General features: G+C 37.4%; 1 long non-coding RNA gene across 1 annotated transcript in view; it reads left to right on the top strand.

Moving 5' to 3' along the window:
- The window catches only part of LOC308694467, a 63,247-nt gene that overhangs the window by 18,818 nt on the left and 18,590 nt on the right, over window positions 1–25,839 (top strand). The gene's annotated exons all lie outside the window — the stretch shown is intronic.

The raw sequence follows: 25,839 nt of genomic DNA, 5'->3' as shown, positions 1-25,839 counted from the left end.
AGATCAACGTAGTTAGCATCGCGGCTAAAACCTTCATACCAGATACTGTGCAATAAACGAGTGGTAAACACTGTAAAAACGTAGTAATTTATAATAAATTTAGTTTATATATATATGTGTGTTTGAATATATAGTGAGTAGACTCTGTATTTATATTTATTTGGCGAGTTTACAAACCTTGTAATGGAGAGCCGAATAAACGGCGGAAGCTTTGGTGAGAGGAGCCGTTACTTTCTGATGACGATCAGCTGAGCTTTGTTGCGCGCGAGCAGCGCGAGGATCACTGAAGTGACGACAGCAGAGGAATAGCAGCAGTTTCGTGACAGAATAATACTTTTCTCCTCCTGCTTCTTCTTCTTCATATAATATTATTATTATTTAGTGTTGTTGTTTAAGGTTTAAATTACTTAATAAAATAGGCCTGTACTAAATATATGTAAGCTACCAAAGTGAAAAAGACTAGGTTACTGTTAAATGTATTAAAAATGCATTAAAGTATATTTGTATTGTAGGTCTACTAAGAACACACTCAAGTACATTTTTAATACATTTAATAGTACGTCTTTTTCACCTGGGTATGTATACTGAATCAAACTTGCCTATAATAATAATAATAAAAATGCATTAAAGTATATTTGTATTGTAGGTCTACTAAAAACACACTCAAGTACATTTTTAATACATTTAATAGTACGTCTTTTTCACCTGGGTATGTATCCTGAATCAAACTTGCCTATAATAATAATAATAATAAAAATGCATTAAAGTATATTTGTATTGTAGGTCTACTAAAAACACACTCAAGTACATTTTTAATACATTTAATAGTACGTCTTTTTCACCTGGGTATATATACTGAATCAAACTTAAGTAGCCTATAATAATAATAATAATAATAGGATAATAATCTAATTCTGGCCTCACTGAACCATTGGGTTCCTCCAGATGCTGGCTTTAACATTAGAGATCTTCCAGGATCCACTTAAATGTTAAAAGATCTTCCAATAACCCTTTTATCGCATTCAGGTTCCTCTATTTTCCCCCAAAGCACTTCGAGGTCTCATGGTAATGAAAAGGTGACTCCAGAACCTCTGAAGTAAATACAAAGTGCTTAAAGGATCCCATAAGTTCCAGCAAGAACCTCAAAGATTGTCAATGCTCCTCCAGTAACCCTACTATAGGAAAAAGAGCTTTGAGGCACTTAAATTACATTTTTAAGTTCCTTGAGTATCCGACAAGATATTTGAGGCTCCTTTAGTTTTTACAGTGTAGACGACCTTTGCACAAGGGCAGGCACAGAACTGTGAGCAGTGAACACTTTTGTCTCCTGTTTCTCTGGAGATTCAGGCAGTCCATCACTGTCATAAGCTCATTATTGATTAGAGCGGCTTCTGTGTGATGTTCACAAACTAGCCTGTCCATCCCTCCGTGCTTCTGTGCCGCACTGTCTTTATCAAGCAGAGAAAGTTTATCAAGTGGGTCACTGATAAATGTAATCGTTGAAATGTAATTAAAAGGGGGAGTTTTTTTCCTTCAGTTTCATCTATGGCCCTGTCCTAACATATGTCTTATGTATGTGAATATTTTGTACATATCATTTTTATTTTTTTCCTTCTATTTATTAGTTGTTTTGCAATAAAAAAAGAGTAAAGGGGGCAAAATGTGTTTGTTTTATGGAGTAACAGACTTCTACATGGTTAAAGGGGTTCTTCACCACTGGCAAAATGGGCTTTCAACAAAACATGGCTGCCTATAGGCTACAAAAGAAAGGCGATTTTATATTTATTTTTTTTAAATCGGTGCTACCTTACAAGAGAAAAAAAACTAATGGCTGTTGTCTTCCTTTTTGCCAAATAGGTAGGAAAATTTCAACACCCATAATGCACTGGGCATGTTGCCGTCCAAGGCCACTCCCACTAGTCAAATACTGTTAAAAAGGCCACTATACGCTGATTTCACGCAGCCGTTATTTTGAAATCGAAAGCGAGGCTCCGGTGGGAAGAAAACCGGAAGTGTCGCCTTTAATCATAGGAGAGTCGTGAATGCGATGGCGTATTGTTGTGTTTAATGATGTTTTGTCAATTCTAAAACTGTACATACATTTCTTTCATACTTTAGACTATATACAGTGAAATTCATTTATAAATAAAATATATTTTTTTATATTATTCAGAAAGTAAAAAAAGAAGCAGGAATGAACTATATAAATATCCTATATTGGATATTAACATCCAAGAGTGTAAATCGCGGCAGCAGCTTCAGGTTGGTAGTCCAAAGCCATTGTTGTTTATCTTTACTTCCGGGGTTTTTCCCACCGGAGCCTCACTTTCGATTTCAAAATGGCGGCTGCGTGAAATCAGCGTATTAGGCTTATATTTAAAGGGATACTTCACCTCTGGGAAGATGAATGTGTATTTAAAATATGTCATTTAAGTAGAAGAAATGTGGAGAAATTTTTGAATTTGGAGCTTTCTAGACTGAGAAAAGCCAGAAAATGTATTTTTGGCTTATGTGGATGAAAGACAACAACTCCCAGAATGCACTTGCTTCGCTGCCTTAGGAGGCCACGCCTACCGGTTAGAGAGCACAGTTGAAAACAACAAGGCTAGCCTAAGTGATGAGTTTGCCAGGGATTTAGAGACCCAAAATGTCCGGGATTCGGCTTTTGCGTTCTACAGTCGCCATTCATCATGTTTATTGTGGCGAGCAGGACGAGGCTGACGGCCGCGGGAGAACGCATCTCTCACGGAGGAGCGGGAATTTTCTTAGCAATGTTAAAACGCACATCAACCGCATCAAACGCACTTGTTTAGCGTCCATGTAAACACTACAGTCAGATTCACCGATCGGAATTAATTCAGTTAGATTGAAACGAGAGGTGTGCATGTAAACAATGAATGGCGACCGTAGAACGCAAAAGCCGAATCCCGGACATTTTTAACAGTCTCGCCCGCCGGACAAGTCCGGGAAAAGGAAGATGGTAACCCCTACTTACTCAGCTTTCTCCTATTATTCAGCTTTCTCCACAGAACAAGAGCATGCTAGCTTAGCTTCCAAAGAAAGACGGCTGATACTGTGTACATTCTGTGAGTGAGATCCCACCCTGTATGGGCGGGTTGAAAACATGCGGAACAACGCCATCTACTGGCTGTAGTCTTTAGCCTCTGGCCAGAAAATCCTCTGATGACGCAAAATGACGATTTTTGCGTCATCGGAGGATTTTTTCCAGACAAAAAATACATAAATCTCTCCTCTCAGGGGGATATGAGGGGGGAAAGCATGGTAATTCGAAAATACTACAGGTTTTCTACTAATACAAAGCTTAATGCTAAATCCTGAAGTAACCCTTTAAGTTTCTTAGTTTCCTTTGCTATATGCCAAAATGACGCATCCGTCATAGCATCCGTCCAGCGGGCCAATCAGCGCCGCGGAAAAGACGTGCAGGTCAGTGCTCCCGCCCACTGAACGGAGTCTGACTGATTCGAGAAAGCGGACGAATGCAAGCTGTACTGTAACGATTAATCCTTGCTAAAGTTGTGTGCGTGCCTCTAATTGTTTAGAGTCTCTAACATTGTTCTTTAGGCCTACTCATTTTATGAACGTTTGAATAGCCCCGCATGTGTAAAAGTTAATGTATGCAGGTGACGATACGACAGAGCTCGTAAAGATGTTCGTGTGTATATTTACATACTAGTTTCCTCACATATTTTATTGTTTTATTCATAAGACATAATCTACGTGCCTTTTATTCATTATATGGTCAATTTGATATACATCACTCACCTCTAGAGTTAAAGCACTCTTTGAGCGCATGCGCACTAATGTGATAGACAGAGCGGCTCCATTTCTGTCCTCAGCGCGCAAGGGTGTCGAATTTCAACCGCTCAGAATTAATCATTTCTAGCAGTGCATTTTTCCATATAATGGCACATTTGTTTTTCTTATTATACTTTATTAATCATTTTAACTTAATATTCATTGTGAAGATTACTGTTACTATGTTTATTGTGATGACTACTATTATTTGTTATTGTTACTTATAACTTTTGCTTATATCTTTATTCATAGAAAACCACACACACATGCAAATCAGAATGATCCAGTGTACTGAGTTGTGATGACAATAAATGGGTTATTCCCGAATATCTGATCATCTCTGGTTAAAGTCTCTAACCAGACTCTCTGTAGTGGGTCTGTTATCAACCGGCAAATTCGGCTTCTACTAGCCAACATTTGTACAAATACTGCCTTACTTTAGTAGGAAATACTTCTTAGGAAACTTTTAGTCATAATGGTGTCGACTTGTGTTGTTCCCGGGTGCAAGAATTCAAAGAGTAAACGTTTAGCGTTAATTTTGGTTTCCAGTGAAGGATCCAACACGTCTTAGGCAGCGGCTGAAGGCTGCAAATAATCGTAAATACGGCGAGAACGCAGCAACGAAAAATCTGAAAAACGTCCATGTTTGTTGTCAACACATCTAGATGACCATGAACATAGTCTTTTAAGCCAAAGGGAAAAAACTAAAAGAAACTGCCATTCTGTCAATTCCTGTTCCTGAAGCAAAACGCCATCCCGTACAGGTAAGAAAGTTGTTGCCATAGTGTTCCATTTTTACCATAATGCTGTTTAAAGAGTGGACATAGTACAATACGATTTTACAATGACTGTTCTAATAACCCTCTGTCGATCCGACTGTCCGTGGGTGGGGATACAAAAATGCAGAAGTATAAGGTAGTTTTCACAAAAGCTCTGTCAAAAGTCGGCCGGATGACGGATTTGAATTATCCGGTGGACTTTTAATGACAAATACACGTGAATTTTTTGGTCTAGGTAACACGAAGAACGAGTAAAAATTGTTCATGGTTATTGTTCATTTACATTTACTACCGTTACGCTTTAAGTGTCATTTTCCTGTTGAAATGAAGAGGTTGTGTTGGTGTGGGCACACAGGGAGTTTGCCCGGGTGGGAGTCAGGATTGCTTTTCCATCCTAACCCTTTAAACACAGCCTCAAGCTTTGTACAAACAGCAGCAGGAAATTGCTGCAAATTGTGCACACCAGTGTGGGCATGATCCACCATTTCCCACTGCCACAGAAGTCAACATTTTCCCCCCTTCCATCCTCTACAAAATCTGCTCATGTTAGAGGAGAACTCCCCCTGCTATCCTGCAACCTTTAGCATTCCCTCCCAGCGATCACCACAAAAGTCTGTTTAATTAGCCTACATCTCTAGAGGCCCAGAGCCCCCTGCAACCCTAGCAAGCCTTGCTGGTGCTCCTCTGAACAAACCTTGAGGCATGTTTGCTTTTCTCTGATTGACTTGTTGTGCCGTAATTATCACTAAGTGCTTTAGCTGCAATTAAAACCCCCTGCACCAGTTTTCTCATTTGCTTGCTCATTTTATGAGAACATCCACTGTGCAGTTTAGATAACATAAAACTATTAAAAAAAAATAGTGTCTGCATCTGAGCTCACTATCCTTAAAAGTTACCATTTTACTCAGACACTTGCAAACTGCTTAAGCAAAATTGGTCTAATGTTTTACAATATATAATGATATTATATATAATTTTGTGTTTTCATCTTTTATGGGGACATAATGATCCATAAAGACATTTACATTTACATTTAGTCATTTAGCAGACGCTTTTGTCCAAAGCGACTTACAAATTAGGACTAAATTAAGTGAGTCATCGTGAAGAGGCAAAAAACAACGCAAGAAGTGCTCAAAATACGAAGTTCAGGCATTGTTCAGATTAGCATAAGCCCGATAAGGAAGGATTAAAGGAAAGGAAAGATATATATATATATATATAATTTTTTTTTTTTTTAGGTTAAGTGCTCACTGAAGAGATGGGTTTTCAGCTGTCTTTTGAATGTTGTCAGGGATTCTGCATTCCGGATGAGGGTGGGAAGAGCTTTCCACCAGCATGGAACTGTGAATGAGAATGTTCTGGAAAGTGATTTTGTGGCTCTCTGTGATGGAACCACAAGACATCGCTCGTTGACCGATCATAGGCTTCTGGTAGGGATGTATACTTGTAGGAGTGAGTGAAAGTAGGAGGGAGCTGAGCCTGTGATAGATCTGTAAGCAAGCGTCAATGCCTTGAACTTGATGAGAGCAGCGAGTGGTAGCCAGTGCAGAGAGATGAACAGAGGAGTGATGTGGGCCCTTTTTGGCTCACATTGCCTCTTTGGCTTGAAGACAAGACGAGCTGCAGCATTCTGAATCATTTGTAGAGCATTGCTGTAGTCAAGCCTAGAAATGACCAGGGCCTGGACGAAAAGTTGTGTTGCATGCTCAGTTAGGAAAGGCCTTATCTTCCTGATGTTGTGCAGTGCAAACCGAGCTGTCTTTGAAATGTGGTCTGTGAAGGTCAGCTGGTCATCCAATATTACTCCAAGATTTCTGACCGACCTTGATGGGGTGATTGATGATGAATCTAGCTGGATAGTGAAGTCGTGCTGTAGAGACGGATTGGCAGGGAGGACGAGAAGCTCAGTCTTTGCCAGGTTGAGCTGCAGGTGATGTTCCTTCATCCATGCCGAGATGTCCGCCAGACAACTTGAGATCCGTGGAGCTACCGTGGGATCATCTGGTTGAAATGAGAGGAAGAGCTGTGTGTCATCAGCATAGCAATGGTAAGAGAAACCATGTGCCTGTATGATGTGTCCCAGTGATGTGGTGTAGACGAAGAAGAGGAGGGGACCAAGAATTGAACCCTGAGGAACCCCTGTTGTTAGTTGATGTGCTCTGGATACCTCGCCTCACCATGCAACCCTGAAGGACCTACCTGTGAGATAGGATTCAAACCAGTGGAGGGAAGTACCTGTGATGTCCCTATATTGTTGGGTTTTCCAGGATACACACACACATGTATATGTGATTTATGGGGACTCTTCATGGACATAATGATTTTTATACTGTACAATCTCTATATTCTATCGCCTTACACTAAACTAACCCCTAAACCTACCCATCACAAAAACTTTTTTTTTTTTTTTTGTAATGTAAACAACCACTGTTTAGTATGTTTTTAAACCATTTGGTCTGCATATTATATGCATACATATATATAATATTAACAATTTCAGTTCACATGCAGAACACTGTGGCTGTGTCTGTCCTCAAGATGAAATGTGAATAATTGTTCTTGGATGGTTAGATGGTGATGATTTATTTTCAGGAATGTTGAGGTGAGGTTACAGTGCAGCACGTTCAGGTCGAATTAGTGAGAGTGTCATGGCTCCTCCATGAGCTTGTAAGGCAGTTACGAAAGGCAAAGAACCCAGATCAAAGAGCAACGCATGCTCACGCCCCCCGGTCCTCTCTGAATGGAGATGAGACGATTTTGAAAAATGCATTGCCTTTGAAGGGTGTTGTTACCTGGGTTACCATTTTCTTTCGTTGTATAGCATTTTGGAATTTAGTTTGGCATGGAAGTGAGTGGATTTGGCAATGGAAGAATGAAGAACTTAAAAAAGAAGGAAGTGAAATGAAAAGCATGAAGATGTAATGCTGGCCTAGTGCAGAGCTGTGAGGAGGATAGCCTTCAAACGCTCAGTATGTTGAAGTACTATTGGTTAATCATACAACTTAACATAAGCTGTACAATTTCTGTCAGTTCTGGACGGTCAGAAAACACCTCAAAATGATCAATGGGCCTCAGTCATGAAACACGAGCAGAACGGATTTCTGTGTAAACCGTTCCTAAGTTTATTCTTAGGTGAAATTGTCACATTCAATGCGGCTATTTACTCAAGAATAAACTTACGAGTAGTTTACAGTTACACAGAAATTAATTATCCTTGTTTCATGAATAAGGCCGATTGGTTTCTTTGGAAAGGAGAAGAAATTATCTTTTTTTTCTGAATTTAATCAAAGTTGTAAAAGTCTTGAAGATGGTGAATTTTAAAAATGATATTTCAACTATGATATTATATTGCTGAAAAAAACACACACAAAAAAACAGGAATAACATGAGCCAGGGACTAAAACACTTTCTGTTCCCTTTTGATGCATACATTCTTTTTTTTATTTTGTACAGCAGTTCACCACTTCAGTAAGCAATTCTTTCTCAATGACTCACTATCCCAGATGGTGTTTGATATTAATGTTGCTATACTTTGCACAATGCTCCATTGATTTTGTTGTTTAGCTTTGTGTGTTTTCAAGGCACTGAAAACAGGTATCTCCCATTAGTAATCTAGAATTGGCATAAGTTAAAACAGCAGCCTGGGGCGATGTTCATCGACAGAGAGCGGCTCACAGGTAGGACGCATTATTTGACTTTCCTCTAGTTTGAATGCCTTCGGCTCAAATTAACACCACACACACTCCGCCTGACAATTCCTGACCTTAAGGAGATACATTTATTAGCTTAGCTTTCTCATCTAATGAAACTGATACTGATTTGAACAAAAGCCAACATGCATATCCTTGAAAATAATTAGAATCTGGCAAATTTATTCCGTGTGATATTACGGTTATCTTTTTCTTCTAGTATTGATACTGATATTTGTTGCTGCCGCTGATCGTTCTTCCGTAAGAAAATTTTGTCACTGCAGACAAATATTATCTTCTTTCAGCTTATGTTAGGCACGGTGAGAAAAAAGACAACATGAAAACATAACCTCATCTTTTCAAGTGAAGCAAAGCAGAATGACTCACAAGGACAGCTTAAATTACACCTCAGGTTTGGAGAGCAATTCAATAGGAAGTGAATCAATCTGAGGATGAATTGTCTCACCACATCCTGAGCAGCAGACACCTGATCTAGCCAGTGGGAGGCTGCAGTAATGTGCCGGTAATACTGTCAACGCAAGACATCTGCACATCTTCATATACACTCACACCGTCACTGTGAGAACAGCCAAATCCATTGAGCTCAGATCGGTTCATTTCACAAACGTGCCTTTTTTATTACCTGACTGATTTCACAATACACTGAGGATTTAATCTGTTGTAACCATTGTGTCTGCAAACAAGAAAAGCAGAATAATCTCATCATTACTAAAAGGTAATATGTTCCCTTGAAAATTCACATCAGCATTAATCCTTAACTTAAAGTGACTTTTTGAAGAGCCTTAGCAAGGGGCTGTTATTGAACTTGATTGGGCAAATGACCAAACGCCACATGAACATCTACTAAACGTGGTTTCAACAATGGATAGAGTCAACTCAAAGAGGGCAATTATGAAGTAAAGTCATAAAACAGACCATGATTTTGCATGTGCGCAATTTAGTAAGTTAAAAATGAAATGCCATAGAGACTCTTAAGCTTTTAAACATGATTTTATGTTCATCATTTTCTGGAGAACTATGTTTCTTCTGTTGTACAGTGTCAAAGTCATTTTTAGATCTCTTCTGAGACTTTCTGAGACTCAGTTGAGCCATTTTTGCAGCTTTGTTTCAGTAAATGGACTGGAGATGGATAAAGCTGTGCATTGTGTACAGTACCTCAGAGTATGTCAAGGTAGTTCTTTAAAATCTTTTACTTCAAAAGTGCAAGGGCAATCCATAATACGGAGTCTTTAAATCATAAGGAACGATTGTGGCGATCACTTTCTGTCAAGAGATCAGCCTGTACCAGTCTGCAAAAGAACATTGTGTAGAAAGACACTGTAAATGTCTAGATGAAGTATAACGGTTCGTCTGTCAAACATGGCAGGCATATGGCTTTGGTACATTCAGCTGAGACTTTACCCTGCTCACTTGTCTGTTCTGAACTCAACTTGATATTTAGTGAGGCATTCTGTGTACACAGATGTTTTGAAATACCTAAAATTGCCTAAAACAGCACCATACAGCATTATTGCCAGAGAAATGTTTTGTGGGGCCAAGACATATTTGGTCCTAGCTTAATTTAGCCATTATTGGATATGGTTTAATTGTTTAAATAGGCTGATTTCTAATTTTTTTGTACATTGTAGTCTAAACTCATTTGTAGCATTTAAAATGGTTGACTTTAGCTTTGAGTTCATTGTAATATTAATCATTTGTCACTTAATGTTTAGCATGCAAATAGGATATTTAATAATATTCTTGAGCACCAAATTTGCATATTAGAATGATTTCTGAAGGATCATGTGGCACTGAAGACTGGAGTTATGGCCACAGGAATACATTTGAAAATATATTAAAATAGAAAACAGTTATTTTAAAATATATATTTCACAATATTCCAGTTGTATGTTGATCAAATAATTGATGAGCATGAGAAATCTTCAAAAAATGTAAGAAATCTTACTGACCTCAAACTTTTGAACGGTAGTGTAGCTATGTACTGTATATACTCTCAGCTTACATGAAATATATTTCAAAAAGGAATTTAGAGCTATTTAACAGCTGGTTTACATCAGCATCTGTTAGGAGCACTGCTCACTGTCCCCAGAATGAAATGTAAAGAATCTGAATTGAGTTAAATCCAAACTGCAACTCTATCAAGACTACAGTTGCTCATGAAACACATCAAACTCTCAGAGCTGAAATGATCAAACATCTGCAAACACTTTTCCTGCTATAATGTTTAACTGAAAAGTCTTGTGAAGCTGCTCAGGCACAGAGGTTTATGGTGAGCAACTCATAATCTTTAGCTCATTCATGTTTATTATAAGTTTCATGTAATAATAGCCTCGTTTCACAGACAGGGCTTAGATTAAGCCAGGATTAGACCTTAGTTCAGTTAGGACATTTAATAGCTTTTATAAACGGGCCTTATAGAAAAAAACATTACTGGTGTGCATCTTGAGACAAAACAATGCCAGTGACATTTTAAGATATGTCAGTGCAAGCTGCTTTCAGTTAATGCACTAAAACAGCATGTTAGCCTGAGACTTAGCTCAAGCCTTGTCTGTGAAACCGGTGGAAAGTATGCAATAGAGAGACAACTATGCAGATTCTGTACAGGCTGTAGAGATTCAGATACATACTTCCTTTCTCTCTCTCACTTTAATATCTGCAGGTTGAACACCAGAGAGGCTTTACTACAGTATATGTTACATTTACAAGGAAATAACAGCTTGCCCAAAATTACTCTCTTCACCATTATGACTTCACTGCGATATCCTTCCAATTACATGACAACTGTCAAGACAGTGACAGGCTTCAGGATCAGTAGTAGAACTGAGATATGTGGTTTAAACTAATACATTTCATGTCATGCTGGATTATATGAATGTAGGAGACACAAACACTCCTTTGAGACATTTGCTGCATTAACTAAGGTTAGATTGTGTTGTAGAGGAAGGAATGAACGATGGCTTTCTCTCCAGGGACACCATGAGTATCCCCAGATAGCAGGCTAGTTTAATATAAAGCTTTATGAAATGTAATTTGTCACCATGCTACCCTGAACACCCTTCGCTGAGGCTGCTGGGCCTGAGCTGGACAGCAGATAGGTCTTAAAACTGATGGACCTTGTCACACCGGCGGAAGGGGTCTTAAATGAAAGTGTGAAGCTCTCCGCTTCTCTTGCACACATCATTTATTTGGTTACCCTGGAGCGGAGAATGTAATAGGATCCAAAAGAGTGTAATAATAAATGTGGGTCTACCCAAAGAGCAGGCTAATACATGCTGCTTTTTTAGCAATAAGCACATTTTCATTTCTGATTATACCTCTAACTCAAAGAAAATGACGTAGTAAAAAAATGATCTCTGAGAGGGAGAGAGAATGAGAATGAGAGAGTCTTCTTGGGAACATCTTGAAATGCATTGTTGTGCGTTTTAAGTCAAATTTGGATATGCTGTTCTTCTGACCATTACACATTGACTCTGGCAGCTGAGACATATGCAGCGTGTCAGTAAAATACCAGGAGTTTCAGTCTCTAAGACGCACAGTCCCACCATGGTAATTGTGAGCTCCCAAGAGGAATTTGCATTTGGGAACTCATCGGAGATCTTACTGTAAACTCTGCGTACATTCCTCAAGCCATGTGAAACATGTTCCATCCATGCAGATACAAGATAATAAAAGAAGTAGGTCACTTCCAGAAGAACTTCATCCATTCTAATAAAATTTTGCTCTTTCTCATTGCCTGAACCATTTTTGCTCATGCTAAACACATGGAGTGTAATAAGTGGCCAGTTTCCTACAGTGAGTACTGAGGTTAAACACATTTGCTGCACGTTTTCAAATGTCAATGGATTCATAAATGGACAGACAGATCTTGAAAGGAAAGCCGTTGCAGTATTTTCACTTTCAAAGGAACTTCATTGGTGAGTCAATCTGATCGTACTTAATTAAACCACACCACTTATTTCATTGAATTGTAGAATAATGCTTTTGAGGTGACTTGTACTTTTCACAATAATTGCACACCATTTTTATTTCATTAGTTTATACAGTTCATATGAGTTTTAGAATATGTGGGCCAATCAGCACCACTGTAATTGGTATTTAAACCATTGGAAGGCCTTTGAGCGAAATGCTACATTTGGTAAAATGTGTGAACTGTTTAGAGTTGATTTTCCCAGAAACAAATTAAGCCTAATTGTTTGCCTGCTGAAATCAATATCCCATTGAGATACAATTACATAGTCTTTTAGACTAAGCATTAATGTGAGTTTAGGAAAATATGTAGTGTTTGTGGGGTTCATAAAGCCCACTCCAAGCATTTCTTAATCTCTAAATAATTAAAACACACCCATAACATCTTTAGAGTCAATGTGTTAAAAAACCTCCTCAACTAGCATCTTTGTAAGATCTGCATTAGCTATTAGCGTTGTAAGCTATTAGCCATATATATATATATATATATATATATATATATATATATATATATATATATATATATATATATATATATATATATATATATATATATATATTATATATATATATATATATATATATATATATATATTTATTTATATATATATATATATATATATATATATATATATATATATATATATTGGAACAGTCAATGTGAACACTCGAGAGCAAATTGACTGTGTCTGCAACCATAGTTAGAAGCATATCTGATTATCTCAATGCTATCTCCAGACCAATTCGTACGAATTCGTACGAGTGATTAAAAGGTGGCTAATTCGTACGTATTCGTACGACCTCACTCGTACAAATTCGTGATTTGTCTAAACCCCCATGATGGGTAGGTTTAGGGGCGGGGTCAGGGGAAGGTCCTTCGTACGAATTCATACAAATTGGGCAACTCGTAAAATATGTAAATGTAAAAGTTAAGTTTTCTGTGATTGGGTAGGGTTAGGGGATTGAATATACATTTTTAATTAAATAATCATTATGTCTATGGAAAGTCCCCATTAAACATGGAAACCCAATGTGTGTTTGTGTGTGTGTGTGTGTGTGTGTGTGTGTGTGTGTGTGTGTGTGTGTGTGTGTGTGTGTTCATATAACAAGTACCACACAAGTCACCAAGTTTTGTACCATTTCCATGAACGTAATCAGGAGTTAATGACCAAAGAGCACCAGGGGGTTCATCATGAAGCTCTATTTAACAATTTCAAGTGTTAAGCTAATCAAAATAAACCTGATATAATTAATTAAGCACAGCTTGTAAACGTGAAAGGTTCCTACTGTTAACTTCTGCCTTCTGCCATAGCAGTTACCCAACCCACCCTGGAGCACACACCCTTTGGGGGATGTATGCCAAGCGTGGATGTCTATTTCAGTGTTAAGTGTTTCTCCCCTCCTTCTGAAAGTGAGCCTTGTGCCCCTGAGGATTTCCTCCAGCCGGCCCTGTTAATAAATAGATGACTTCAGGACCTCTCCACTGCACACACTACACTGTTTTGCACTCCAGTGCTCTACTCACTTCTGAGGAAAACACAGAACAGGTCTGATTTCAAAATCTGCTGTGGGGATACGACTGCTTTTGTCCATTCAAATCAAACTAAAAATACTGATAAAACTTTACAGTAAGGCTCAATTTGCAAGAATTAGTTAATGCATTAGATATCACTATTTACAGCGTTTATTAATCTAGATTAATGTCAATTTATGAAACATTGTTAATTAATGTTCTTCATAATACACTTACTAATGTTCAATTATGCAACTTAAAATGTTAAAAATATATAATAGTATATGTGGAAATTAACATTAACCAGGATTAATAAATGCTGTAAAAGTATTGTTGGTTTTATATTTAATGGAAGTCATTGAATTAACAAATGTAAACATATATACAGTAACCGTACTGTAAAATGCTAAATATAGTATCATTACAATGAGTTAATATGCAGTTTAATACATAATTAAACTAAGTGATTTTTATTAATTTTCTTTTATCCAATAGCTTTCTGTTTCGATTTAGGTGTATTTTAGTTTAGTGAGATGGTAAAATATTTGATCATTTAACTTTTCTTGGTTTTTTTTTTTTTTTTTTACCTTTACCTTTCTCTTTTTAACATGCACTTGCAGTGCAAGTACAGCTTTAGCCACACCTCTGTGTAGCAATTTTGTGTCAACAGGTGACAGTTGTGTTTTTGTTTGTGCTAACTAAACAAAAGTTCGTAGTTGCTAGGCACACAGGCTCTTACCACAGACTTGTCCAATCAAAAGTTTAGATTTTTTTTTGCCGCCATGGCAACAGTTTGTTCAGACATGACCGTCTATTTTTCCTGAGAATAAGTCAGAAACTTATGAAGAGCATTTGTTCATTGAAGGGGACCATTTACTTCTGCTACAACAAAATGCAGGATTGCATATATTCTTGTTGTTCACATATAAATCCTTAATAGTCCGAGGCTTTAGTTGGTTCTGTTTTAAATATTAACAAAAACAGTCAAAATCTTTGGATTGTTTTTAATCATTCAATGGCATTTAGCAATTTACAGACATGCTGTTACTAATCAGAAGTATTTGAGAGAGTTTGACCATCTAAAATGTGTTACGCAAATACACTACACTACAGTTTAAAAGTTTGGAGTCACTAAGTTTTTTTTTTTTTTTTTAAGAAATGAATACTTCACAGTCCACAAAAATATTAAGCAGCACAACCATTTTCAGCATTCACAATAATAATAAATGTTTCTTGAGCGTCAAATCAGCATATTAGAATGATTTCTGAAGGATCATGTGACACTGAAGTCTGGAGTAATGATGCTGAAAATTCAGCTTTGCATCACAAGAACACATTACATTTTTAAATACAATAAAAAGTGCACTACAGTTAATTGTTGAGGTTGTGAGTGGGATGGAAAGTGTTCTTGAGTCTAGTGTTCACTGAAGCCCTGCTTTGACAAAAAGCTGAGCAAAACAAAGCATCATAGAAGGCTCATTTTACCACAACAACATAATTCTGTCGATGGAAATGACTCTAAAAACCAATACCTAAAGTAAACATGGCAAAATATTACTTTGTGTGTTTCTATGGGGAAGGAATACTTGCTGGTCCTGGTTAGTCCTATGGGATTGTGCAAGTTATTGCACTTCCTAAATTAATATTCCACACACATACAGGGTTGTGCGATTGTGTGTGAATAAACTCTACTACCCACATCATTATGCCTTGTGGGATTGTGTCTGTATATCCAAACAATACATTTTGCTCTTGCTGCTCAGCTTACCACCTCAAGTAATCATCAGTTTCAAAATGAAGTTGCAGAAACAGACCGTAGAATACCGTAGGTGATGTACTCTAATATCATCTGCAATAAAATTCCTTTGTTTCCTTGTTTCTCTAGCCAGATGTTTGTAATGGAGATGCATAGGGAACCGTTCAAAGGTTTTGGATCGGTAAGAATTGTTATTTTTTTAATTATAAGAAATCTTTTATGCGCACTCTTATGCTTCAAGCAGAGTCTTCTCATCCAGAATGTGTCTGTATACTGTACGTCCTGGCAGGCGTAACTATAGCAAACCTTCACTAGTTCACTTTTGATAAGGTCCACACCGGCTCGGTTCCTTTGTGCTGCCCACGAAGCCATCATTAGCAAAAACAACCTCTCCGAATGCATTGGTTGGTTATTTTTCCCACTCTAACTAGACGGCGACACAAATCGATTTTTATACCCCAATAATTCCAGTTTGCAATTGTTAAATTTTTACTGTGGTATTGTAGTTTTATGGGAAAATTAAATCATATAGCCAAAATGTAAATGCGGTTCATTGCTTTTTAATTACAAGACGCGAGACAAACGTTACGATTTCGGGACTGTCCCGCAAAATGCAGGGTGGTCACTATGGTATGGTGTTCAAATATAATATAATTAGGAAGCCAGCGCAGAGTAAATGTAGGCTGTGGTCAGCCAATCAAAGCATATCGTCGCTGCCCGATGAAAATCACGTATGTCCAAAACGGTTACTTTTCAGGAAGTGAAAAAAACACCGTAATTTAAAAGCATATGAACATAGCGTTGTCATACTTGGTATGGCATCTTTAAATGTAGCCATATTCTTGCCAGTGTAATGATATAATCCACATTTGACCAAAATCGAGTTTAAATGGACATACGCGCATATTTTACAGTAACGGTGGTCGATACGCGTTTTTCCGATCATTAATTAGAATGGCCAAGTCGCGTTTCATATTGACAGATGAATATGCTCAGTTTATTAAATAGCCTACGTCTCCGTTTATTAAATACGCTCAGTTTATTAAATGTCTCTTGCAAACTATGAAGGGACAATGAATCAATACACTCATTGCTGACCCCAGGGCCGGCGCGTCCATATAACTAGGCAATTGCCTAGAGCGGCACTTTTGTAAGGGCATACATAATCAGAGAGTTGCCTTTTTCTTTTCGTTTTGAATTATTTCGTTTAAAGACTTTTCAAGCTTTGTGTATTTGATGTCTTTCTCATGTCTGTGTGAGGCATACACTGAGTTTCGTTAATGAGATGCGCTCCAGTTAACGTGCAATGCAAGTGAACGCGATGGCGCCTCCATGATTATATTGTCTGCTATATACCGGTTTTTGCTTATTTATTAAATCCATGGTTGATGAAAAATTGATTAAAATTAAGATACAATTTATACAAAACTAAATTCACTTTAAAGAAAGGTTTTCTACAAAACAAAACTTAATGAAGTGGTCAAAATCATGTCTGACCCGTCTCAAATTGTGCATCCTATTACTCGTGCTGTTCACTTTTCATACTTTCAACAGCATAGTAGACCTACAGACTCTATTTGTACAAACTGCACATTCATTTAATTCTGAATTTTGTTGAAAGGCTTCAAATCAAGTTCACGGATAATTGTGCGTGCATTTATTAATCATTATGATACTAAACTCATAACAAAGTAGGCTATGCTATGTACAAAAAAAATACAGCCATTTCTGTTTTTTTCTTTTAAAAAAAAAGGAAAAAAAGCTACACCTTTTTTTTTACATTTCATCTTTCATTCCGAAATAGAATAATGAATGGACGAAAAAGTATACGGACCCAACATGTAGGCTATTAGCCTTTTTACCCGTTATCAATCTAAATTAATCTCGTTTTTAATTTAACTTAATTTCGTTTTTCTTTATTTAAATTTCGTTGTTCTTTATTTAAATTTCGGTTTTTTCTTTATTTAATTTTCGTTTTTTCTTTATTTAAATGTCATTTTCTTTATTTAAATTTAGTTTTTTCTGTATTTAAATTGAATTTTTATTTTTTTAAATTTAGTTTTTTTCTTTATTTAAATTTTGTTTTTCTTTATTTAAATCTACCCTTTACTGTGTCAGTAATTTATTAGTCAGAAAAATATTAGACTACCTTAAAAGTATTGCTTAAGTTAACAGGCCCGTGCGTTAACATCTCCACAATAAACAGTGACAATTACTTCGTCTAGACCATTTACTGGTAAATAACAGTTGTGAATATATTGCGAATATATAATAAACTTGAACAGTTGTCAAAAACAAACGTTTGCTGATACTTTACCTCACAGAGTTATTCGGCTATCCAATGCTGAGCTTCCAGAGACGCTTAGACCGCGCGATGCCTCCACAGGGCGGGAGATACGCGGCGTGATTGACAGCTTTGACACCAAATGGATATACGTGAAAATCAGATGACATGATTTCACAACTTTTCATAGGTCATTTAGATATGTGAAGCATACTGTATACGGAAATGAACCTGGACATTCTATCCGTCGAAAAATCTCAAAATCGGCAAAATGGACATACGCGGTTTTCATCGGACAGCGACGATATGTTGATAATGGAGGTCAGATACTATAGACACAATAGTGGACGTTTTTAAAACATGAAGGGACAAAAGACAGAGCGAGGGACATGTAAAACAACAGCTCTGCAGTATTTTACACAATGATAAAGAAAGAGAAAATAGCTTCATTGAAATTCAGTGTAATTGCTTACAGCAGCTGAAGAGGTCATGGCAAGGAGATGCAAACATCTTTCTTTCTTTTTTCTTCTATATAAAATTTGAGGATTCTAATGTTAATATTGTATGGATATGGGGACTTTATCTCTAATCTGGCCCAGTATTTAACTGTAATCCTGAAATGTATAAGTCATAGCCCAAATATGTTGTCTTTACTCATTCATTATATGGGATAAATTAATATATTGCATATATACCATATTCTTTTGGTGACCATCACTCTTCTGAGCACCTGCCCTTTATAAAGGCCAATGTGAATTTCATCTAAGACCCTTCTTATTGAAAGAAGGACCCAATGAAAGGGGTCTCAGTTGAAGTATAACCCAAACAGAGTAAGGTCAGACTGCAAAACTGCATTTCTGTAAATGTCAAAAGTCCACTATGGCTGACTGGATGGAAACGATCATAGAAGCAGCAACCCCAATATCTCCAGTTAACAGAGGCTGAGGCTTCAGTTAGCCTATTTAATGGAATAATACTGTCTCTGAAAACTTATTACCAGGCAAACGTATGCAATTAATTAGACTTTTGATGCTCATCATGCACTTTATACAACACTGATGCTTTCAAGATGAGAGATAAATTTCACTCAGACACTTGACACTTGGTATTTGGACTAAAGATGGGTTTGCATTTGTACGGTGGCCGAGAGAGCTCAACGCGCTGCATCTGAAGAAAACACATGCAAATAGAAAAAACACCCGCAAATTAAGAAAACATCTTCATCAGTTTTACAACACACTGTGTGCTCCAAATACTCACAAAACAACCAAATACAGATATGCGCTGGTGTCCAAGTCTTCTTTAAGATTGCTGAACTTTGATGAATGATAGCTGTTAACAGAGTCTGATATGAAGCAAAAAGTAATCCCCCATAGACTCTCCTAACCCTCCACCCAGCCAAATCCCAATACCTCTTTCCCATTCTAATATTTCAAACCTGCAGGGGCAAGACCATTCATGCTGCACAACTACTTGTAGATTAATTAGGTAAGAAGTTTGTATAAGCTGACCCAGAAAATCTGTTCATGAGTAAAATACCATCATAAGTAAACATGCATCATAATGGAAACATTGCAATTCATCCATTTTTGGCAGGACTAAACAAACATTAGAGCTATACCTGTGATCTCACTCTTTTGAAAACATAGTTATCATCACTGTTAAGTCTTGTTTGATTAATGAAAAAGGAGTCAGAGAAAAGAATAGAATCAAGATAAGTCACATATCAGAAAATACAAAGTGAGTATAGCTACAAAGAATTTGTTTGAACAAATAGATTAAAGCATGTTCAAAGTACTGGGTGAATCTGAAATGCAAAGTAATGTTGAATGTAATGTTATTTATATGGCCATTTGCATAAGTCAGCATATACTGTAAGTGAAAATATACTGTCATATATGCGTTATTGGGATATCAACTCTAGATCATTTTCCATATACAATCACTTTAAAAGATATAGTTCACCCAAAAATTTAAATTCTGTCATTAATTACTCACCCTCATGTCGAGCCCATAATACTTTTGTTCATCTTCGGAACACTTTTTGATGAAATCTGAGAGCTTTCTGTCCCTCCGTTGAGAGAAACACAACTACCATTAGGTCAAAAAGACCTTAATTTGTGTTCCGAAGATGAGTGAAAGTCTTACTTGTTTGGAATGACATGAGGGCGAGTATTTAATGACGATTTTCATTTTTGGGTGAACTACCCTTTAAAGTTCTAAGCTGTGCAACTCTATACTCCAGTTTTTGTAAGCAGTGAAGCTAAGGATCTTTAGTTGCTTTGCCTGAAGGGATCAATCAATCACCGGTTATAGACATACTGGGACACGAGAGAAAAGACTATTGGCTGGGTGTGGCCTGGCCATCTGAGAGATGGACTACATTAGCTAGAATGGCTTTTTGTCCATGATCTGCTACAATTCGGTTTAGTAAACAGCTATATTTTTAGCTAAGTTACCTCTGGGCTCTTTTTTAAAGTTTCTTCAGCAAATTGAAGTTTTGCTTGCTCTGTGTAAATCTTGTATTTGCTCTGTATATCTATACCTGCCCGCGCCCTCAGATCATCTGGACGCGGCTGTATTCAAGAGGTAACAACGATATAAATCCTGTTCGTTTTCTCACACAAACCGCTCGTTTCGTGTCTTAGGCCATCAATGTGTACTTACGATGGGGAATTGTTTAATTTGGACGATGGGGAATTGTTTTAATTTGGACTCTGTGCATGCTCTTTGAGACCGTGACCATAGACCTGCATTATATGACTGACAGACAAGAACGGTTTGACCTAAAAATATCAAAATTGAAACTACTGCGGAAAAAAAGACACCTACATCTTGGATGCCCTTGAGGTAAGCTAAAACAAACCCAAATTTAATTTCAAAGTGAACTATCCCTTTAAAACAAAATTACAAAAGTACAATGTAAAACAAAAACATGTTTGACATTGTAGGCCTACTAATATATATAGCCTATATATATTTAAAAATACCTGTATGTAATTACAGCTGTAGCCTAATTCATTTATGTAATTATATATATCCACAACTTTCCTGCGAGTCTTAATGGGCGTCGCCATGACACTCGATACTTCCTGTTGCCGGTATCTCAGTTCCGGTTTAGCGTAACGCTTAATGAAGCTTGCACACAAGGGATGCTCGCGTCGCGGTACAAACGGGTGAAACTGATTACTGACAAGTAGTAATGCTGACAGATAAGCAATGGCTCCTTGTGGTTCAACGTGTACTGTTCAGGTGCACTAAACAATACGCGAAAACTGAAGGATTTTATGAATGGGAGTTGTTTCCAACATAAACGGACCCTCTACGCAGAACGAGTGTTTCTTGTAACGCTACTTAGAAAAAACTGCAGTACAACTGTATATATATTTTTAAGTGGTATGTTTATTGTTTTCAATAATTTGAAAATTAATTCGAGAATTAACTTGAATGTGCAGCAATTTGTACAAATAGAGAGTGGCCTATATTTGTTGTAGCCATTAAATAAGAGCATTTAGTTTCATATTTGTTCAAATATTATAATGCAATTTTTTTCCATCTATATTGATTATGAAAAGTGAACACCATGATCATCTTCATCTTTGCAGCAGACACTGACACAAAACACTAGTTTATTAATAAAAATCAATGCACGCGTTTCACTGGATTTACAAATGCACATCTTGCTTATTGCACGCACACTCGGCACACATATGATGTTAAAATAACGAGATATTGTGTTGAAATAACATTATTAATAATAATAAATCTTTAATAATATTTGATTGAATGCCGAATGTTGTGCTTGTTCAATTTAATAACATTAATACTTTAATTGTGATCATTAAAATAATTGAATATTAAATATTAAGTGGCCAATTTTTTTATTATATTTATATTTATATATAATAGCACCCCCCCAGCACACGTTAAAAAATTATCTGGCGCCGCCCCTGGTTATAACGGCCCACGTATTAAAAATGATTGGGTCTAAATTGCCTCGGGCTCATAATTACAGTTAATGTGTCGGGCCGGGCTCGGACACAACGGGCTCAGGTAGGGTCGGGCTTGATTTTTTGGGCCCGATCTAAGCTCTACTCTTCATTATCCAAGCAAATTGTTTGGGCTTGTTGAGGCTCTCTGATAGCAGTATCTTCAGGCTAACGTAAACCGGAAGTTTGATACCGGCGTGTTCTACGCTTGTTCCGACTTGTTCTACGCCATAGCGATCACGGGAAAGGTCAGAGTTCGGGAAAGTCGTGGATAGTTACACTGTTGACCCTTCTCGTGAGCTGAAGCTTTGTTTGTTTACAACAGAGGGGGAAGACGCACATGTTTTATTGTTCAAATTGGTACTTACTTTTGCTTATCCTGGATGCCACAACAACCTATATAGCTCTCAATCAGTAAGATTGTCTTTTCCCAGATTCCCAACTTTGAACTCCCGCGTTTACGTCATTATGCGACAGGGAGCTTGCGCTCAGGACCGCTTGCCGAGGCTGTGGATTACAGGTAAAAATGTTGTAAATTATGTTCAATTTCTTGGACAGACCGATCGTTTCGTATTATAAGACCTCGGTGTATCGTTGGGAGCCACGGGTATTAATTTAGTTTTGCCTGCATATGCTTTTTTTAACTTTCAAAGTTACGGTAGTCATTGACTTGCATATTATTTTTTGGGTGAACTATCCCTTTAACTATACCACGAAACCCTTAAAGGTGGTATCAGTGATTTCAGGCCCCAAAATATTTTTATAACATTCATCTAATCTTTCCTAACGGTCCGCTAGCTGCCCGCCCCATAAGCATGCCATCAAAAAAACGCGTCTCTGTAGGCAGCCTAGGCTCTGAGATCTGCACACAAAAACAAATGGTTTAGCCAAACACTCAAAACCAAAACAAATAGTGTTCCAACCAATCACCGACAGGGGGAGGGTGTTGTGAGGTTTTGTGCTCGTGCACGGCTGCACACGAAGTCAGAGCTGAAGAAAAAGCTGGCTCAAAACCTCACAACACCCTCCCCCCTGTCGGTGATTGGATTTGTTTTGGTTTTGAGTGTTTGGCTAAACCATTTGTTTTTGTGTGCAGATCTCAGAGCCTAGGCTGCCTACAGAGACTCGATTTTTTGACGGCATGCTTATGGGGCGGGCAGCTAGCGGATCGTTAGGAAAGATTAGATGAATGTGATAAAAATATTTTTGGGCCTGAAATCACTGATACCACCTTTAAGTAAGACCAGTTATTACTACACATTTTTGACAAATTTCATGTTTAGTATGAGTGACAACACTAATACTGCTAAAAGAAACTTAACATTGTGCATTAAATACTGTTCTTATGCGAAAACCAAACTGAAGATGATGGTATGACATCATGCATGTTGAACAGAATAAAAGCTGACAGTTGGCAAAGATGATAGTAATATTTATATCATGGCCAGACCTCAAACTACTACTGTCATTGCGTTATGGTTTCAATGTTAATCACACAAAATCACTTGCATGGGATGGTTAGAGCAAAGCATTTAGATAATTCTGGATTGCATCCATATGAAGAATTCTCAGAAAGTGCTCTTCTGATTGGGTCATGAGTTCTGTTCCTTTGTTTTCATGCGCAAGTGGAGTGTTCAAGAGGATCAGCATATAATTCCTTAAAAATATTCCTTCAGCCAAAATTCAGAGAGATTCTAAGAGGATCACTTTTAACCCACAAGCCTCCGGGAAAGATAAACTGTAGCCTGCCTTCAAATCAAAGCACATTTGATAGGGATTAGAAGGACTGCACCACAGCCTCTTACTAGCCTACTGCTACATGCAGAATATATTGAATACTGACTACTATTAAAAAAAACCATATGTGAAATTCAATTCATTATGCAGCGAGACACATTTCAAACAATATGCTACATTGTTATCACCTTATGATGTTTGTCACAATCTCATTACATGCATGTTATTTTTCATTCTTTATACATAGATTATATTATATTAATAACAAAAAATGTGTAGGTCAAGTTGATACTGTATAGTATGCTATACAACACACTTTGATAAATGTAGTACATATATTTGCATACTATCCACATTATACAAACTATTTACTGCAGAAACAGTAAGATGGTGATATGATATAATGAACATAGCCAGAGACTGTGAAAACCACACAAAATGCAAACAAAATCTCTCCTATAATAAAGTCATCACTCATGCTGATATACTTAAACCACAAAAAGTGCAAATGCACTGATCTCTCAGAGTGTTTATGGAATGATAATGATACCTAGAATCTAATACAAGTTGTTTCTTTCATGGAGATTTTTCTTATTTTTAATTAGCCGGTGCACCTGTTTGCAATTACTGTGCTTGGCAATCAAATGACTTCCATTTCCAAATATGATGGATAATGCAAACTTTTATCTGCACTAACTAATGACTGGCAACACTTGCACAAATTGCATTAGTAAAATGCACTTACCATGATAAAGGCACTGAGTTTGTTTTACTGTCTTTTTTAGAGGTCTGTAATCAAACTGGCTTCTCATAGACCTTTAAATCACAGATCCGCAGGCTCTTTGAAACAGGCTTGATTTAGGAAATCTCTAAAGGTGGCCAAAGACATCAAAAATTCAAGTGATTTTGTCTCTTTGCACAGAGCCGATTGGCATGCTGCTTTAGCCATTGTCACCTCTGCTGGAGAGCTGGATTGGAACAAGAAACACTTTCCTCCCATTTGTCCTGCTGCTGGCAAACCTTAGACAGGCCTCTTCTATGCTGCCAATGACCTTGTTGGACAGACTGCAGGTGCTCAGAGGACATGCGGCTGCTTTGCCAAACCAGCTTTTTCAGATGGGGCAGGTGTGAGTGTGAGTGTGAGAAGATGGAACGGATGAGGTGTGTGTATAGTACTTGTATATGGGTATGTTCTTGTTCATACATGTTCTTGCTAAGCAATAGAAAAAGACACAAGAAAAGAGTATTTTTAACTTTACAGCCCTGTCACACTTCAGATTATATGACTGCAGTAGGGGAGACCTGAAAGTGTTGTCGAATTTTAACAAAATCATTTTAACCTATTTGAAATTTGCAGCAAGGGTAAATCACTATTGTGCTTTTTTCAAATCTGTTTAAAGTTTAATTTAATTAATTATTCAATATTATTTAATTATTAATAAATATGAATGTATTTGTTAATATTAATTAATTAATAATCATTTAGTTTTTTAATGCTGCCTTCACATGCTATCAGAATTGTCGCAAATACAAGTTAAAAATACAAGTTAAAAAATCCTAGTTAAAAATTGGACATGAACGAAAGCTTGGGAACAATTTTGATACCCAAGTTCCCGAGTTGGGCGGGCCATAAACTTTAAACATGTTGGAGGGCTTTAAATATTGCTGGTGGGACTGGTAATCTGTAGTTTTTTCCACAGCAGCTACATCGCCTTGTGTTGTCATCGAAGTAGTGTATTAGCCTGGCTAACGTCAGACCTCTTCTCATTGAGACGTGGTCTGGGAACCACATGTTCTTTTTGTCTTATTTGAGGCGTGGTTTACGAATGCCCAGAGCCGTTTATTGGGCGCTACGAATGTCTATCAAATGCGCCTGTATGTAGCTCATAGCCAATCGTTTCAATTATACCAGATGACGTATGTAGAGCGATAGAAATTCGACGAGGAAGAAGACGAAATAAACTTGCGTTCTAAACTACTTGGAACATTATCCAAGGCTGCATCGAAAGGTAACTTCGCGTCTGCTGCCATGTTGGATCCATAGATATAAACAAACTGCTCCGGTGTGTCGCATAGACATCGTCATCGTCTTGCTGCTCCCTCCCCGTTCTGTGATTGGTTCCCTTTTTGAGGGGAAAATCTGGTCCATGGTGTCCAGGCTGCCTAGCAGCGTGAATAAAATCGCGCTGCGCGCAAGGCAGCATGGGGAAACCCAGGCTAGTAGTGCATATTTATATATGAATAATCATTTGAAGTGTAGTGTATGCTTTATACACAGCAAAAATAGCC

This window comes from Scardinius erythrophthalmus, assembly GCF_964197995.2.
Source record: "Scardinius erythrophthalmus genome assembly, chromosome: 8".
NCBI classification, from domain to species: Eukaryota; Metazoa; Chordata; class Actinopteri; order Cypriniformes; family Leuciscidae; genus Scardinius; species Scardinius erythrophthalmus.
The sequence above is the reverse complement of the archived record's forward strand: the minus strand, read 5'-3'. Positions and strand labels throughout refer to the sequence as shown.